General features: G+C 43.6%; 1 protein-coding gene and 1 pseudogene across 2 annotated transcripts in view; both read right to left on the reverse strand.

The window, feature by feature from the left end:
- Window positions 1-14,375, reverse strand: part of Shld1 (shieldin complex subunit 1) — a 131,597-nt gene that overhangs the window by 60,908 nt on the left and 56,314 nt on the right. Inside the window, exon 1 of one of the 2 annotated variants that reach the window (XM_021155846.2) lies at window positions 3,126-3,168. The exons of the other annotated variant lie outside the window; for it this stretch is intronic. The gene's annotated coding sequence lies outside the window, so the exon portion shown is untranslated. Of the gene's footprint in view, window positions 1-3,125; window positions 3,169-14,375 lie in introns of those variants that run through there. 2 annotated transcript variants of the gene reach the window in all.
- On the reverse strand, window positions 12,260-12,959 carry LOC110290160 (high mobility group protein B2 pseudogene; annotated as a pseudogene).

Here is a 14,375-nt window from a genome sequence, read left to right on the forward strand (position 1 = left end):
AGGTCATAGATGAGCCGGCATACTCTGCTTGCCTTCAAAGGAGCCTTGGAAGAATATCAAACTGAGTGTCATCAACGAAAAGAATCCCTGATGTGATAGTCTTGGTTTGCATTTTGAATCACTTAAATGCCCAAAATTTCAAGCTGGGCACTGTGCCAAAGGGAAACAAAAAATCGTGCTGAAAAGCAGAATCCTTTGCACCATAAAATAAGCAGCTGCACGTGTTCTCCTAAACATACTGTCTGAGACTCAGCGAATGTGCACAGGAGAAAACAATGAGACAGAGGGAACTGGGGGAATTGAACCCGGGTCCTCAGGCACACCTGCCAAGGGCCCTCCTTACCACTAAACTACACTGCTAGGCCTGTAAAATGAACTCACATAGTTTCTCTTTTGAAAGAAAGAGAAAGAAAGACAAAGGGAAAGGGCAGCCCATCAATATCCACAGTCCCATCACAGGAAGTACACAGTCCTGTATCACAGACACATACAGAGCATCTAGCAGTGCACACACAGGAGATGGCTCCAGAGACTGGAGGTATGGCTCCGTTAGACTCAGCAGACCTGTGTACCTTCCCACAGCCACCCTCCCTCCCCAAACACACCAAAAAAAGAAGGAAATGACTGTATGTCAGGACTAGATGGAACTAACCTCCACCCCCCAAATTCAAATCTGTTTTAAAATCATGTTATTCATTCTTGTTGGTTTGGTTTGTTTTAGTTTCATGTAGCTCAGGCTGACACTGAACTTGCTGTGTATGGGGGATATACTGAACTCCTGACTCTCCTATTTTCCCCTCCCACTGAGTTGGGGTTAAAGGTGTGTGCCTGGTTTATGTAGGTCTGCGGAGCAAATCCAGGGCTTTGCTGATGAGAGACGAACACTCTACTAATTCTACTGAGTGACAGCCTCAGCCCTCAGCCCCCGCCAAGCCCTCCGCGTGTCCCAGCACATTGCTGATGAGTACCACAGACTCATGCAGACTTTTTTTTTTTTTTTTTTTTTGGTTTTTCGAGACAGGGTTTCTCTGTGTAGCCTTGGCTGTCGTGGAACTCACTTTGTAGACCAGGCTGGCCTCGAACTCAGAAATCCGCCTGCCTCTGCCTCCCGAGTGCTGGGATTAAAGGCGTGCGCCACCACGCCCGGCTTCATGCAGACTTTTGACAAATACAGTTTCTCGATTACTCACTCAACAAGCTAGAAATAGTCTTCTTCAACCTCATAAAGAGTGGTTTCGAAAACCCACAGTAAGAATGCTCAATGAGGCCAGCGAAATGCTTTCATCTTGCAACCAGAAGCAAAATGAGAACGTCTCCACTTGCTATGGCCAGTCAGTGTTGTGTTGGAAGTTTTAGACAGCACAGTTAGACAAGAAAAGGCAATGAAAGGTTGGAAATTATCTCCCTTTGCAGGACACAGGGGCAGGGGATGCAGCTTGGTGGTAAAGTACTTGCTTAGCATGTACCAGACTCTGGGTTCAATCCCCAGGGCAAAAATCAAACAAAAATCAGATATGATCTTGTATAGAAAACCTCAAGGAAGCCACAAAAAAAATTTTAAAAATAAACAACTTACACAAGTTTGCAAGATACAAGACCAAACACATACACAAATCACTTGTATTTTTAGAGAAGTGATACAACCTCAAAAGAAAAATTAAGAACCCATTTCCATTTATAAGGGCACAGAAATGAAACACAGCTATATTAAATATGCACAAGATGTTAAATATGCACTAAAGAAATGGAAGACCTTCCTTGTTCATGCACCAGAAGCCAGTATCTTAAGATGGTGCTATTCGCAGGGGTGGTGGCCCATGCCTTTAGTTCTAGCAGACATAAGCCCAGCTCTGTATGTTTAAAGCCCACTGAACTACATAGCGAGTTCCTGGCAGTCAGAGCTACATAGTGAGACCCTGTCCTAAAGATAAACTAAAATAAAACATAACAAAATAAAAAATAAAATATGATGTTACTAGTGCCCAAACTATCCTACAAAACAAAACAAATAGTGAAAGTCAGATGTGATGGAGATCCTGGTGTTTGGGGACACACAAGCAGGAGGACCTTGAGTTTGGGCCCTGCCTGGACTGTGTAGCAAGACAGTCTCAAAAGCCAAACAAACAAACAAACAGAACCTCTATAGGAATGAAGACAAGAATACTGACACAAAGATATAGAAGTGAAAGAGAAAGGTAAGTCCCAAAGAATCCCATTGATGGGCAATTGATGGAGAAATTCGGAAAATAGGCAGGAAGGTCCTTTTCAACATAAAAATAAGAATATGCAATACGATTCCATACAGATAAGCATTGTTGTTAGTCATCCATGTAATGCGATTCTCTCAAGTCTCCAAAACAAGCTTTGCAAATCCCAGCCCCAAGAATCTAGCCACATACTATTTTGATTCCGTTTATATACAATGCAAATTAGACAACCATAGAGACAGACAGCACTCTGGTCATAGCCCAGGACTAGGGTAGGGGCAAGTGGTGGGCGGAGCGAAGCTCTCTGGTTCAGGATTGTGTTCCTCAATTAACAGTTTTCTTTGGCGTGATGAGAACAGTCCAGGGTTATCACAAGTGCACAACTCGGCTAACGTACAAAACAGACAGTAGTTTACACTTTTGATTTTATGGAAACATCAAGTTACTAATGCTGCTGTTTAAAATTATAATAGACCCTTGGTAGCTCAAGCCTTTAATCCCAGCATAGGCAGGAGAATCTATTTGTAAGTTCGAGGCCAGCCTGATGGACATAGTGAATTCCAGGACAACCATAGCTATGTAGAGAGACTATATATATATATATATATATACATACATACATATACATATATATATAACAACAAAACAAAACAAAACAAAAAACCCATAAAAGCCTTAAAACACCAAAATAGATAATTGACTGGAACTAATCCTGATCTCTACTAATTCCAGAGCGAGGTAAAAAGAGCGCAGAGGGCGGAGCTTGGAGCGGAGGGGCGGGGCTTGGCAGGTGCCAGGGAAACCGGCGGAATAAACTATCCGCTTCTCCCTTCCCTCCTCGCTTCCCCGCTCCCTTCCCACCGCCCTCCAGAACGGCAGAAAAACCGGCAGAGGTTCTCAGAGCCCCGTGTCACTCACCGGCTGACCGCAAGAGCCCGGAACCGGAAGCGCCGGCTCCATCTTTGTTAGGGGAAAAGCGAAGTTTAAAAGGAAGTTGTTGAACCCTTCTTTGCTGAGGCCAGAAAAGGGCAAGGCAAGTCAGCTGCGGCCATCTTAACTGAGGGCATTTGCCTGAGCCCCTGCAACAGGACGGTCATCTGGGATATTTAGTTGCTCCAAGTGTCCTTGTCTGACTCCAAAGAAACTGGGAAACTGTTAACATGCAAAGTCTCTTAAAAAGGACATAAGTCGAAAACTGGCCTTGGAAGTACAGTCTGAACCCGAGGCCTTGGGAGGACGTTGTGAGGCAGGACGATCAGGAGCTTTAGGCTAGCAAAATTCTCTCAGACAGCATTAAGAATAATTTAATATTGTTACATGGATTCTATTCGGGCTAAAATTTCAGGACCACACAAAAGGACAAAAGGGGACTGACTGTTGAGAGACAAAATTCGAGGGGCTGGGGATATGGCATAGCATGTGAATCGGTGTCTGGATAGGTGAGGTCCCAAATTCCACCCCGCTCAAGAAAGAACACAACCAGAACAAACTCAGCATAGAGCTAGAGGAGAGTTCTAGAGCAGCATGGGTCTGCTTATGGGGAGACGTGACTGGGAGAAATGGAAAGAGAATGAAAAGCCCAAGTTCTAGGGTACTATCCTTATAGGTTTAAACAAAGGAGATTGTGTTGAGCAGAACTATGGAGAAAGCAAGCTTGTTTCAAGTTTATTTAAGTGACACTTAGCACAAAAGATTCCATTCCAGTTTGGTTCTGTCCACTGGACCTACTACTGTATAAAGCTAGTCTAAAACAATTCTGTTTAACTGGACAGTTTTCTCCCCCACCATAGTCTTGAGGGGTCCAGTATATTTACAGCCCTTCCAGATACCTACCTTTAGATGAGACCCCACACATTAGAAGTCCTGCAAGTTAGAGAAATGTTTTAAAATTAGTGCTTTAGGAGCTAGAGAGATGGTTTAGCAGATAAGAACATGGGCTGCTCTTCCAGAGGACCTGGGTTCAGTTCCCAGTGTTTATATGACAGATGACATCCTTTTCTAAACCTAGTTCCAGAGAATCCAGTGTCATTTTCTAACTTCCAAAGGCACCAGACACACACACAGTGCAAAATACCCATATACACAAAGTTTAAAAAGTAATTTTAAAAATATTTAAACGTTGTGCTTAAGCCAGTTGTGGTGATAAATGTCTTTAGAATTCACTGCTCAAGTGGCTGAAACAGGCTGTTCTCTGTGAACTCAAGACCATCCTGGTCTAATTATCTATTCCAGGCCAGCCAGAGATAGATAGTAAAACGCTATCTCAAACAAACAAACAAACAAACAAATAAAAGCAAATAGTGCTTGAGGTTTAGCCATTCAATACTACACACTGTGAAAGTGTGTGCACATGTGTCTTAGTTAGGGTTTCCATTGCTGTGAAGAGACACTATGACCAAGGCAACTCTTATATAGGACAACATTTAATTGGGGCTGGCTTACAATGTCAGAGGTTCAGTCATGGTCGTGTGCAAGCAGTCTTGCTGCTAGAGAAGGAGATGAGAGTTCTATATCTTGATCTAAAGACTGCCAGGAGAAGACTAGCTTCCAGGCAGGTAGGAGGAGGGTCTAAAAGCCCACCCCAACAGTGACACACCTCCTCCATCAAGGCCACACCTAACAGTGCCATTCCCTGGGCTAAGCAAGTTCAAATTACCTTGTCAGATAAAGACCTCATCTCTCCCCAGCTCCACCTCTTCCACACTGATTTCATTGCTTGTTCCTTCTTGCCCTGAGTTTTCCTTCCTCACAGCTTCATTCCTTAAGAACAATTTTTTCTACCTTTTGGTCCTTGTAATATTCAGATCTCAGCTTTAGAGAGTTCTCCCTGCCGGAACCTCCCCTGACTTGTCAAATAGGAGTTGACTGTTCCTTCCATGAGACCTCGCTTTCTACTTATGTCTTTAAATCCTTTTGCTCTTCCTTCTTTTCCCACCATGCAGTAGCTGTCTGAAGGGCAAGGACAAGTATGTTTTGCATATTTCCATCCAGATCCCAGTTCAGTGAGCCAGATTGGTGTGCTGCTGTGGTCAGGAATGGGTGAGTCCCTCCCCCTTTTGCCCCCTCCCTGCTCTCAGTATCTCTCATTCCCCACCCACACCTGACTCAACAATGACACCCAAACTTGGCTTTACTACCTGTTATCAGTGAAGCAGAACTCGGAGACTTTGCCTTTTGCCTGTTATCTCATTCATTTGGTAAACAGTGTATGGGGCTGCTTTACCGCTCACGTGCTTTGGTGGGTTTTCCATGATGAAGGTTGTTTTTCCTATGGAGCTTCCTGGAGCAAATGTCTGAGACCGTAATCACTTTGGCCTGTAGCCTGCTCCTAACCATCCTCTTTCATCACGTTCTGGGCTGAAGCAGCCATCGAAGCAGAAGCTGTTTGTTTGTTTGTTTGTTTGTTTGTTTGTTTGTTTGAGGCAGGGTTTCTCTGTGTAGCCTTGGCTGTCCTGGAACTCACTCTGTAGACCAGGCTAGCCTCGAATTTAGAAATCCACCTGCCTCTGCCTCTCAAGTACTAAGATTAAAGGCATTCGTCTGGCTTTTTTTTTTTTTTTTATTCATCTATTTCATGTATACTGTCACTGTTTTCAGACACACCAGAAGGTGGCATCAGATGCCCACTACCTACAGATGGTTGTGAGTCACCATGTGGTTGCTGGGAATTGAACTCAGGACCTCTGGAAGAGCAATCAGTGCTCTTAACTGCTGAGCCAGCAGAATCTTTTTTTTTTTTTTTTAAAGATTTATTTATTATATGTAAATACACCGTAGCTGTCTTCAGACATTCCAGAAGAGGGCATCTGGATCTCATTACAGATGTTTGTGAGCCACCATGTGGTTGCTTGAACTCAGGACCTCTGGCAGAGCAGTCAGTGCTCTTAACCAGCCACCTCTCCAGCCCTTACAATTTTATTTTTAGCCATTTTTTTTTTTAAGAGACAAGGTTTCTCTGTATAGCCCTGGCTGTCCTGGAACTCACTTTGTAGACCAGGCTGGCCTCGAACTCAGAAATCCACCTGCCTCTGCCTCCCGAGTGCTGGGATCAAAGGCGTGCGCCACCACGCCTGGCATTTTTAGCCATTTTTAATTTATTATGTGTATGTGAGTAAGGGTTTGTACACTTGAGTGTAGTGCCCGAGGAGGTCAGAAGCCAGCCTCAGGTGCTCTGGAAGTGGAGTGACAGGCGGTTCTGAGCTTCCTGATGCAGGAGCTGGGAAGTGGACTGAGGTCCTCCAACAAAGCAATACATGGTCTTGACCACTGAATCATCTCTCCAGCTTCTATATTTGTAGTTTATGAATAAATTTCTGCTGTCAGGTAAGCCATCTACTTCAGCCAAATGTCTTTCAGGGGGGGGGGAAGAATCATTTAGTTGAAAGACTAAAATAACTATTTTAAAAACAGGTTGAAGTCCTTTGAAATCATTTTATCTCTGTGTCATGTTGAACTTGGACCTACCAACTACTGTCAGTTGGGAAATTATCCTTATGAAAGGGGAAAGAAAACATCACAAAAGTCCAAGGGTTAAGTAATAATGAATCTGAAAACACATTATTGCTGTTTCAATGATACTGTAAAGGTACAATTAGATAATTAGTTGGCACTTAAACTTCTATCAAAGAGACTATGAAGTTCCCAACTAGACACACAGATCTACAAATGCAGTTAGAGTTTTATTTCCCAGTGACTTCTCGGTACCTAGCGTCTAAGTCACCCAGTCTGCAGCACTTCAGTATTTACAGGTAACAGAAGGTTGGACTGTAAAAATGGAAAGCATTACTAACAAAGGGCTACTCAGGCACCAAGCACTCTGAAAACATTCCACAACGGCAGAATCTACAGCTCATTTCCTGGCACCCAGGGTTGTGAGAGCACAGTAAAGAACAAGCCTGTTGCAGATTCCAATGGTCAGTAACTGATTATCAACCTGACAGGATGGAGGATCATCGAGGAGACAAGCCTCTGGGTGTGTCTGAGAGGGAATTTCTTTTTTTTTTTTTTTTTTTTTTTTTTTGTGGTTTTTTGAGACAGGGTTTCTCTGTGTAGCTCTGGCTGTCCTGGAACTCACTTTGTAGACCAAGCTGGCCTCGAACTCAGAAATCCGCCTGCCTCTGCCTCCTGAGTGCTGGGATTAAAGGCGTGCGCCACCACGCCCGGCTGAGAGGGAATTTCTATACTGATTAGTTGAGGTGGGAAGATTCCCCCCTTAACTGTGTGGCGTCCCATGGGCTAGAGTCATAGGCTGAACATAGATGAGAAATTGAACTAGAATCCACCACTCCCTGCTTCCTGGCTTAGACATATCCTGTACCTGCCACGGTGCTGACCCACAGTAACCTATCCCAACTGGGCTGAACTGGATTCTTGGAAACTGTCGGTCAAAATAAGCCTTTCCCTCCTTAACTTGGGTCTTGTCAAATATTTTATCACAGAAACAAAAAGTAATTAATACAATGATGCTAGAGGCAGACATATCTAATCCATGGCCCAGAGCAACCTTCATCTGTCAACGCTGAAGAGAGAAGAAAAAAAGGGCCTTGGACATGGAATTGAAACATCCAGCCTGAACTCTGGCTCTCTTACTGACAATTGTATGACTGCAGTTACTGACCCCCTCTGAGCCTTGAGTTTATCATCTGAAAGAAAAGTATGATTAACTTCTGGGACTATATCTTCTACACACATAACCCTTGCTGGTACTGAATCCAGACCCACATAGATTCAGTATTGTGGAAGTGTCATTGGTTTCTTTGGCATAAGCCTCTCTAAATTATATGAGTTCATTGCTGACCTGGAATATTTTCAATGTGTCTTGTATTTGTTTTAGAATTGCTACTCAAGCTGCCATTTGATCAAGCTAGAGTTTTTTTTTTTTTTTTTTTTAAATCCAGGGACTGGGGGCACAGTTCAGTGGCATAGCACTTGGCTAAAATGTATGAGATCCTGGTACGATCCACAGCACCAAAGCAAGCAAATGAACCAGAAGCTAACTGGCACTACTGCAACGCTCTTCCCTCTGGACTGAAACATTTCCTCATGGAGGAAGAATGGAGGCTCAGAAAGTTCATAAATCCCCAAGAAACTTACAAAACTCTCAGTGTATTCTCCCCGACGGTGGGTTCAGGAGTAGCTTCTGTAATGCAGCTGCCGGCAGGTTGTGTAGGAGACTCCACTGATGCAGTACTCATGAGCCATCACCTATGCTGGGGGCGGGGGCTTTTCAGTGCTGTACTCAAGGCATGCATGCTCCTATGAGTAACACAGCCCCCATAAAATCATTGGTCCTCCAACCTGGCCTTCGATATAACAGTTCCCTTGGTCTGACATTGTCCTCTATAGCTGGGGTAGAATAAAAAAAAAGTCTCTCCAGGAAAAGTTACACAACAGATAGTGACAAGGATATGGGGAAAACTGGAAGCCTTGCACAACACAGCATTGGTGGGAATATAATTTAGTCCAACCGGTATAGAAAACCATGCTGAGGGTCCATAAAGTTTCCAGAACAAGTATATGATCCAGTAGTTATACCACAGATATTTATGCAAAGGAAATGAAATCAATATCTACCTCAAAAAAGAAATCTCTACTCCTGTGTTTAACCTAGCACTCTTCACAATAGTCAAGAAATGGGAACAGCCCAAGTGTCCATCAGTGATTGAACGGGTTTTATAAAGGTACATATATACAGTGCAATAGTGCTCAGCCATTAAAAAATGAAATTCTATCATTTGCAACTACATAGATATAGCTGGAAGACATTAATTACATTAAGACAAACACGTCAATTATATAAAGACAAATACCATATGATCTCATACGTGCAACCCAAGTAGTTATCACAGAGAAGACAGTACTTGGAGGTTAGCAGGGACTTCAAGTGGTAATGGCAATAGGAGTCACAGTGAAAACATTTCAGTTAGATAGGAAGAACAGGGCAAGGAAGGGATTTACCATTCAGCACACTGACTACAGTTAATAATGTGTTGTATCCTCAGGAGATGCTGAGGTATGTATAAAATGTCCTCACCACAAATGGTACCTGTGTGAGGAAATACATTTGTAACCTAGCCAGAATGAATCATCCCGCAGCGTGTATATACTTAAAAACATTGTGGTATACATATCATTTTATTTGTCAGTTGAAAGTACATATAGTATGGAAATACTTCTCAGTTGAAACATAATGTATTCTTAAAAGACAGGGTCTCTCTGTAGTGCAGAGTAGTGAACTACTGCACAGGGTGGAACTCACTGTGTATCTAGGCTGACCTCAAACTCACAGCCAACCTTTGGTCTCAGGTTCCCAAGTGCTGTGCTTTCAAGAATGTCACCACCTCTGATTCTTTCCTTCTTCTTCTTCTTCTTCTTCTTCTTCTTCTTCTTCTTCTTCTTCTTCTTCTTCTTCTTCTTCTTCTTCTTCTTCTTCTTCTTCTTCTTCTTCTTCTCCTCCTCCTCCTCCTCCTCCTCCTCCTCCTCCTCCTCCTCCTCCTCCTCCTCCTCCTCCTCCTCCTCCTTCTCCTCCTCCTCCTCCTTCTGATAACCACTTGCTTCATAAATAAAGACTTCTTTTTCTTCTGGTGGTGCTGGGGCCCTTGAACGTGCTAGGTAGGCTCTCTACTACTGAGCTACATCTCCAGCCCTTAAAAGTGTTGGAGTGTTGCACTGCCCTCAAACTCATAGAGATCTGCCTGCCTCTGTAACCTGAGTGCTGAGATTAAAGCTATGTACCACCACACTCAGCTCACTTTTTGTGTCTATACATAATTTTATTTTGTGTACATGCAACATTTGCCTTATCTCTTCTTCTGCTGGTGGATATCTAGACTGCCCCTCTAAAGCAGGCTCTTTCAGAGTAGCTGAGCCTGTTCAGGAAGTTACTGCATAGCCTAGGCTTCTTTGAAACTTTGGATTCTGCTACCTCATCCTCCCAAGTACTGGGATCAAAGGCTCTTGGCACCTGTAACAAAAGCCTTTCAGGAATGTACTCAAGATAGACCTCCCTGTATAGACTAAACTAGTACACAGGGAACCAGAGAGACCTTGCCAAGAACATCTGACTCCAGCTGCTTTTATCAGTAAGGTTTGAGCCCTAACTGATTTTGCTGTCATTACCTTTAACAATGATCTCAGAGACAAGAAAACACAGCACTCCATGATGGTCAATGCCCAGGCTCATCTATTCCAAAATGACTGGCAATAAATGATTGACTCCCTCTGCCCTCCTCCTGCACCTCCTCCTTCTGTCCCTCCTTCTCCTTTCCCCTGTCCTCCTCTCTCCTTCCCTCTGTCCTTTCTCCTCCTGTGACATCCCCTCTCTCCACTCCTATAGCCTCCCTACTGGTGCCATGAGGGTATCTGTGCAGGGTGCACAATGGCCTCACTGTGCCCTTCTTATCCTTAGCTAAGGGTAGCATGTCTGGGAACCCTGAGGAAGATGGAGTAATGAGTTACAAAATGTATTATGTGTTCAGAGTTCTCTTGAGTTGTGCCCCCTTTTTGTTTTCTAATCCCGGTGCCCGAGAGCTCCTTGAAATCACTGTATAAAACCCAGCAGGTAAGGAAGAAGATGAAAATTTGATGACATAGGCCTTGAACTTTCAGCCCTCCTAAACAGCTGGGATTCTAGGCCAATGCCAGCAGGCTCCATTCTCAATTGTTTTCCTTAATTAAACTTCCTTGTAATTTATCTTTGAGTTGGACATGGTGGTTTGTGCTTATAATTTCAGTATTTGGGAGGTGGGGCCAGGACAAAGAGTTGAGGGCAATCTCCAGCTACACAATGAGTAAGCTTGAGGCTATCCTGGGCTACATAAGACCCTGACTCAAAAACTTAAATATAAAAGCTTGGGATAGTAACTGAATCACCTTTGTGTGCCTGAGACAAAACAGATCATCAGCTTAAAGAAAGAAAGGTTTATTTTGGCTGTGGATTTTAGAGGATCCAGTTTACAGCTGCTTGGCTCTGTGGCTTCTGGGCCACCTAGTCCTGACACAGCTAAAGAGGTCTGTTCACTTAGTGGGAGAGAAGGGACAGGGCTAGCTTCCCTCTAATGCAAACCCACAGTGACTGAGCTTCCTGCTTCTAGGCTCCACCTTCCGAAGGCTCCACCATCTCCTAACAGTGACCAAGTCTTTAGCATACAAGTCTTCAGTGACATTCAAGAGCTAAACTACACGTGAAATATAGTAGTACACCCTGCCTGCAATCCCAGCATTCATGAGAGGTAGGAGAGTGAGGCCAGCCTGGGCTACACAGCAAGATTCTGTCCCAGGAATAAAATAAGCAGTCAAGCCAAACAAGAGATCTCAACTACAGCACTTTGATTCTTCAGAGGGTAATAACATTCCTTGAAGTTCATATATTTTATCTGTTTAAGTTGAGCCTCCTGTATATCAGAATGCCCTTCAGTGTTCTATGTGGCCAAGATCAACCCCGAGTTTCTGATTCTCCTACGTCCAGTTCCCAAGTACTGGGATTATAGGCTTGTATCACTGTACCTAGGCAACGTTTGTTTGTTTGGTTGGTTGGTTTTTTTGCAAGTAATATACATTATTTTATTACAAATTAGAAAAAATTTTACTGGTAATACAAATTTCTATGGAGTTTCTTTTGCTACCATAAGAAATTAAAGAGGGGATGGAGAGATGGCTTAGTGGTTAAGAGCACTGCCTGCTCTTCCAGAGGTTCAGAGTTCAATTCCCAGCAACCATGTGGTGGCTCACAGCCATCTGTAATGGGATCTGATGCCCTCTTCTGGTGTGTGTCTGACGAGTAAAATAAATAAATAAATTTTCAAAAATAAAAAGAAATTAAAGAAACTGTTAAATATTTAGAAACATTTAATATCAAAAGCTTTAAATCTAACTATATGTGGTAGCCCCTGAAAAAAAGCTATAAAGTCTTTTTAAAAAGTATTTTCTCTACAAAGAATTTAATCAGCGATACAAAAATCTGTTCAGTTTTTGTACTGAAGCTAATGTTGAACTGCACTTGAATTTCATATTCTTAGCAAAATAGTTGCCTGAGCACAGACACTCCATACATTTTAGGACAACCATTTATTCTTCCTCCTCCCCCTCCTCTTCCTCCTCCCCTCCTTCTCCTCCTCCTTTTCCTCCTCCTTGTCTTCTTCTTCTTCTTCTTCTTCTTCTTCTTCTTCTTCTTCTTCTTCTTCTTCTTCTTCTTCCTTCCTCTTCCTTGAGCCTGTTGGCCTACCAGGACCCTTCTTTCCTGCTTCACTTTTGCCCTTGGCACAGAATGCAGCAATATCCTTGTCATACGTCTCCTTTAGTTTAGCTGCTTTCTGCTCATACGGTTGTTTATCTTCGGCAGATGGTTCAGACCACATCTCACCCAGTTTTTTTGCAGTACCTCCAATAGACAGGCCTGGGTGTTTACTTTTGATCTTTGGGCAGTGTTAAGAACAGGCAAATCAGGAAGAAGGCAGATGCTGGTGGGTTTTGGAACTATAGGATCTTTTTTCTTTCCTTTCTTATCACCTTTGGGAGGAACATAGTTCTTCACTTCCCTGTCATAACGAGCTTTGTCGCTCTTGGCCAAGTCTTCACACTTCAACTTTTCCATTGCACACATGGTCTTCCATCTCTCAGAGCATTTCCTCAAGAATTCAGTGAAGGTGACCAAGGAGTCAGAGTGCTTCTTCTTGTGCTCTTCCCAGCAGGTCTGCACAAAGAAGACATACAGAACATTTTGCCCTGCAGCTTGTTGGGATCTCCCTTGCCCATGTAGACAGCAAGAAGTCTACCTGGCCTGAGCTCTTCCCTCAGAGCTCAATGGAGATACTTCCTTCCCCAAGCTCCAGCAAGAACTGGTTTATCACTAACATAATCCCCAGCCTCGGTTTTGCCATACCTAGACAACTTAATGAAGACTTAACGAGCCAACATGCAGGCAGCAGGAACAGATAGCCTCTGGGCTTGAAATGGGTTTTCTGAAACCTCAAAGCCTACCCCAACTGGCATACTTTCTCCAACAAGGCCACACCTCCTAATCCTTTTCAAACAGTGCCACTCCCTGATGCCAAGCTTTCAAATACAGGAGCCTACAGCATCTCTTCTTATTCAAACTACCTCACAGAGGGAAAGGTGGGCTGTGTCAAAGCCAAACAATTCGCTCCTTGAAAACTGCCAAGAAAATGCCACTCACGGAGTAAATGTCTTCTTTATAAATGTGTCCTCACCAATTGCCCACACTGAACAGTTTTGTCATGTCTCAGGTCCTGTTCATATCCCTGATATCACTTGTACAGTAAAAAACATCACAGTTCAGAACTACAGTAGACTCAAGTAAACTGTGGGGTCTTAGGCAGCTTTCCTTGGCAGCGCAGAATCCACACTGCAGAGAAGTAAGGGCTGTGTCCACAACCAAGGCTGCTTTGAACCTACTGGGGCTTTTTTTTATTTATTATATGTAACACTGTAGCTGTTTTCAGACACACCAGAAGAGGGCATCAGATCCCATTACAGATGGTTGTGAGCCACCATGTGGGTTTCTGGGATTTGAACTCAGGACCTCTGGAAGAGCAGTCAGTGCTCTTAACCACTGAGCCAACTCTCCAGCCGCCCCCTTCCCTGGGGCTTTTAAATGAGATCTATGGCTAACCTTTGCCCTGTCATCTTTGACCATTCATTGGTGTTTTTGAGATTGCTCCAGGGCAACCTTACCTTTTTTTTTTTTTTTTTTTGAGAACTTCCTATTTCCCTTATTTGCTGATAACTCATTAATCTCCACCTGTAGATCAAAGACTTTAGTGAAGCTCACTGGCATCAACTACTGTGGCGGCAGTCATCTGCTGGCTCATCTGGGGCTCAACGTCTATATTTGCTTTTCTGTTTATCTTTGTTTTCATGGTTTTTTTTTTTTTTTTTGGTTTTTTCGAGACAGGGTTTCTCTGATAGCCCTGGCTGTCCTGGAACTCACTTTGTAGACCAGGCTGGCCTCGAACTCAGAAATCCACCTGCCTCTGCCTCCCGAGTGCTGGGATTAAAGGCGTGCGCCACCATGCCCGGCTTTTTTTTTTAAGACAGGGTTTCACTATGTAGTCCATGCTGGCCTTGAGCTCACAGATCCACCTGCCTCTGAGTTGGTAAAATTCCTTCCTATGGGGAGAGACATAAACAATGTCTCCTCCTCCTCCTCCT

The sequence above is a fragment of the Mus caroli genome, unplaced genomic scaffold (genome assembly GCF_978045245.1).
Source record: "Mus caroli unplaced genomic scaffold, Mus_caroli_1 scaffold_2, whole genome shotgun sequence".
In the NCBI taxonomy this organism is placed as follows: domain Eukaryota; kingdom Metazoa; phylum Chordata; class Mammalia; order Rodentia; family Muridae; genus Mus; species Mus caroli.